We start from the raw sequence: 5,350 nt of genomic DNA, 5'->3' as shown, positions 1-5,350 counted from the left end.
TATTGCTGTTGCAGTTGTGAACAATGTGTATCTTCTTCTTCTGTCCGTGTGCTGTTCCCTCCAAACATATCAGGCTCCTCAGAGGCACTTTGTGCAAGCTCTTACCTCGCTGGTGCCATATACTGTAGCTGGATTAACGCGGGACCTAATCTGAGTTATGCCACAGATTTGAGTTTCATGGGGAAGAAAGTCAGTGTTAAATTAGTAGCATGCTGGATCAATGTCATCAACATCTGAGAAAAGCTCTTATTGCCATCATATTGATGTTATGGGGAGAATGCTGCAAAACATTAAGAGAATACTGTTCCTTTGTCACAGACTGTTTTTACATCTCTACAGCATTTCCTGACTTGATTGTATCGTGGAAAAATGTTACAAGACATCTGCGTACGTGGAAGCAGTTCTGCCTGTCTTTTCTAATGCCTGTTACCATTATAGTGTTTGCCATTTTTTGCTTTTTGATTATAGCAGAAGACAGAAAAATATGCAAAACGCTAAAGAAAATAGAAAATATCTGCTGACATTTGGTTAAAAAATACGTGGCTTTGGTGGGAATCTATAAATGTGTATCCCACTAGCATGTTATTTACTGTTAATTATTTAATGATACATACAGTTTATATTTTTTCACTTATCTGAGTATACCTGTCTGAGAGTTTTTGATCATGCATTACATTCAGAGGGAGTAACAGACCTGGAGTCGGTTGCACCAACTGTTTGCAAGCTCAATATCAGTCTAGATGTAAGCTAAGTACGGTATATAGGGTTGCATCATAGAAACTAGTTCTTACAGAGTAGAAGAAGAAGAATCTTTGTATTATCATGTATCCCCAACAAATTACGCATTTTTAAGACACGTAAATGCCTTTTAATTCAGTCATGGAGTATTTAATGACGTACTTTATGTTGTAGAACAAAACCTGAAAGTCTTTTAAGCTTGTGTTAACCTCATTTCAGCCATTTAACCGAAAACTCAATCACTTCGAGACAAGACAACTGGAAGTAAGTAACTAATTTCTAGGTCTTAGTACTCATTCCTGCGGCACTCTTCAGTGGCTTCCTGTAAACATGATTTGTTGATTGGATGGAATTAATGATGTTTCCGAACAACCAATTTACACATTACTTACATCTTTACTGACGAAGACATTGTTCAGGTTTTAATGGTGAAACCTGATTTAAAGGTGTTATTGACAACATTGCTGTTGTTCGAATCATCTGCTACCTTAAAAATGGTTCCCAGTTGGCTAACATTGCTAACGCAAGCTAGCAAATGTTAACGTTGCTAACGCTAGCTTGGTGCTGACGAAGCCCAGTCGTGAACACCACATGATACCAACGGCATTATACGATTGGCTCACAAATGTCGTCAGAAGCTGAAACCAACTGTCAGAATTATAACACAGAAATAAACAAAACAATCATGTTGGACCAGACAACATTTTTTAAATGATTAATTCACAATCATAATGATGTTTTTAAGGGAAAGTGATACCTTTATTCTGCACCTTTCTAGAAGCTCTGTCGATGTATTATTTTTAAGAATGTTTTATCGACATAAAAACGTTATAAATATTACCTTTAATAAATTAAATAAATTAGTTTGAAACACAATCTTGCTGGTGCAACCCATTCCTAAAGGCATATGGGCAGCGATCAACAGTCCTACTCTGGGAATCAAAGAAGAGGGAGCCCTGCTTGTTCAGTCATGCTCACAGCTCATTTACCGCAAGTGCCTAACCAAGGTTTAAAGTCAGCAGAAAATGTAGATCTGTTCACTGCAGTTTTATCAGTGTGGGTAATAATTGTTATTTTTTCTTAAATATACAGTAGGTACTCAATCTTTTCTTTTTTCTTGAATCTGTGTTTGGCCTAAGTAGACATCTTTCAGTATTTATTTTCCTCATTTTCCCATCACAGTTGTTGCTTTACTCAGGTATTTATTAATTTTTTCACTCAGGCTGAGTTGCATGAATCCTTCTGCATGAACACAGGTGTTTATGTTATGATGTTTAATGGCTGAATTGCCACATTGGAGCCAGTAGCGCACTACTTTGCTCTCTGAAATGAGAAAACCAGTAGATGTCATATAGTGCTGTAATTGCAGTAGTAGGTGCAGCTGTAATTGTTGTATTTTTATGTACTGGGTCAGCTGTATAGTGCAGTATCTTTCAACTTGCTGTGTGTGCCTTTACAATGGTTGTTGACTGTTTGAGGCTGTTGAAGAGTCTGTAGTGTCTTTATAACTGTCGATGCTATGATCTGCTCTGCAGGTGCATGTAATAAAATAACTACAACCAAAGGTTTAGGTTCTTTAGTGATTATTGCTCCACTTGTACTGACAAGGTGTACCTCAAGGATCGATGCTTGGACCCTCTTTCTTGCTGTCCACTCACAGATATTTTTTTTTCATTGTTGCTACGCTGATGATACCCAGCTTTACCTATCATTCCCATTAGATGGCCAGACTGTCTCGAAGTGGATCTTGGTCTTTGTTACTGATATCTGAAAATGGATGCTGCCACCTTCAACTCAATCTCTCCAAAGGTCTGGTCCCACCTACATTTCAAACTTCACCATTTTGATGTAAAGTCGGTGGAGCTTCTGCGATCAAATGCAAATGTTCGTGCCAAATTCAAAATTCCAATTTGTAGTGTTGATTGTTAGCAGGTCGTTACGACAGTGCTAACCTTTGAGATCTAGGGGGTCCAAAATGGAGGGAGCTACTTTAATTTTCTTGGCTGTGTGTCACCATCCTCTGTTGATTTATCGACATCAGACAGGAGTCTATGGTGCAAATACATCTTTTAAATATGGTGTGCGGTGAACACCCTGGTGCTGTTAACAATAAGTGAATGAGTTAAGATCTCATTAGCTTGAGCTGTTTGCCTCCCTTCAACAACTGTGTATTTAATCAAATCGTTCACAACGCTTTGAACAAAATGCCAAGGGGGACAAATCAGCCGACAACGTCTGCAAGAAATCTGTGTCTAATTCATAAACCACTCTCAAGTAGCCGCTGTCACTCTGAGGTGTCGCTTTGCACTATTAAACACCAGAAAGATCAGGTCTTATCTGACTGAATATGCCCCTTATCTCCCAGGTAGTCTCATGTCTTGATTACTCGAAATGCCTTTCTGGCAGGGCTGCTGTTGTTTTCTTTCTTACTTTGATTGGCCTTCAATAACTTTAAATAAATAACCACTAACAGGCTCGTAGGAACAAAAACACCGAGACACAGAAGGATGAAACTCTCTGCCTCGTCTATTAAAAGTAGTTTATTCTTTGGATTGCAGAAAAGTACAATACAATAGGAAAGTCTAGAAAATGAAGGGTTTGGATTCAGAATGCAAGACAACAATATTTCTCTCAGCATCAATTTTTAAAACCTAACTGTATGATCTTCCTCACAGATATTTCAGATTGGTTATGAATTAAAGATGTATGCCATTACGGGAAACGTTCTGATACAGAATCACAGGACTCACCTCTCTAACTAAAATTAACCTCGATTCATGTTCGGACACAAACTAAGGACACAAAGATACACTGAGAAACAGAACTTTCTCAACTAACCTCCCTGGTTCTGCACAGAAATATGACCTCGGTTCCAACCACGTTCATGTTGCTTTCTGATCATGATACAACAGTGTTTACGTTGATTTGAATGAAGTCATTTTATTCATGCAAATAATATGTTCTGATGATGATGAACACTGCCAGCATACAAAGTAAAACCTCCTCCAATGGTCAAAATCGTGGCGGCATGCCTGTTTGTCATTCAGCCAAAAACAGCACAAAAACAGCTTTTCACTGCTCTCGGTCCCAGTCGCCAATAAATGTTAGCAGTTTCTGCAAATTACAGACACGTCCATAGGTACAAGTCATAGAAGATATGTACCATAATGACATTTGTGCAAAGCATTTCATATCACATAACATGTTTATTATCTGACTGTCATAACGGGAGTCGGAGGGGACGGCTGTGCAGCTGCAGGCGACACGACAAGGCTGCCAAGCCGGTGACCGCAGATTGAGTTTGCAGTGGATGCCAACCATGATTTTTTCCTAACCATAACCAAGTGGTTTCTGTGCTGAAGCACCATCATTGTGACAAGCCTAATTGAACCTAAAGAAAAGCAAAGTTTTAACTTTTACGTGGTTTTGCAGAAACACATTTTGCCAACATTTATTCTGGCGATTGGGTTGCTGCCGTCCACTGGTTCCCTGTTGATGCTCGCATTTTGTCATTTGAGCCATAAATCCTTGGCACTGTTGTGGAGTATGAAGCTGAGTGCTGTGTCTCTTATTCTTGATGGCTTTTCCTTCATCCACTGAGGCTTGGTCTGCACCTCATTAGTACATCGCTTTGGACGAAAAGCGTCTGCCAAATGGCTAAATGTAAAAATGAACAACCAATTATGAAGAAACACTTTTTGCCTCACACTTCGCACATACAGAACATAATATATCCAATCATGTAATTCACTTCACTAACACCGTCTTCTTTAGTAGGACTCACAGTGACACATGCTGTATAATTCCACCTGGCTCAGTAGCTGGTGTGATGTCAAGGTGACTTCAACTGCGCTGGGTGTATTTTTTCACAGACCGACACAGAGCATGCCTCATTTACAACCAAAGCTGCCATAATATGGCTCCGTGAAATCAAAGAGGGCACTAGTAATTAAGATGACAAGACACAATTAATATCATCCAGCTTTTTAGCGAGGTAAAACATGCACAGCACGAGATACAGAGATTTGTAAAGGGTGAGTGAAGGAGGAACAGAGGGAAGAGAGGGACAGAAAACAGGCGGCGGTCTGAGAAAGATGATAGCTCATTACTGCGGCGCTATTAACAATGCTTCACCCTGCTGCATGGATCAAACAACACTCAAACAGTACCTGACAGTGTGCTTTGAAGAGCACACGCACAAAAGGCACATGATATTTTCTGGCAGTTTATTCAAGTGCATATAGAAAGAACAAAAATAGCACGTCTATTAATTTTCCCAAATCAGAAACAAAGGAAAATTACCCTATAAGAACATAAGGAGAAGAAAACATAAGAAGCATATACTGTTGCTAAGCTACTGACTATGATAAGGCATTCAGTTACAGGTTATTCTCTACATGAACATTATTTAGTAAAGTATGATATCTGATTAACTTACATTCCCACTACCTGAAGCAAAAACAAGGTATTTTAATTTAGATTTAGTTTGAAAAAACATCAAACTTCACAACTGTCATCAGGTTTTTTTCCTCCCCCCCCACATCTGTCCGACAGTGACTCTTCAGTGCCAATTATTCTCTCACATCTCAGCTACTTAAACTCCTCTGGCTCG

This window comes from Pagrus major, chromosome 7, assembly GCF_040436345.1.
Source record: "Pagrus major chromosome 7, Pma_NU_1.0".
NCBI lineage: Eukaryota > Metazoa > Chordata > Actinopteri > Spariformes > Sparidae > Pagrus > Pagrus major.
The sequence above is the reverse complement of the archived record's forward strand: the minus strand, read 5'-3'. Positions refer to the sequence as shown.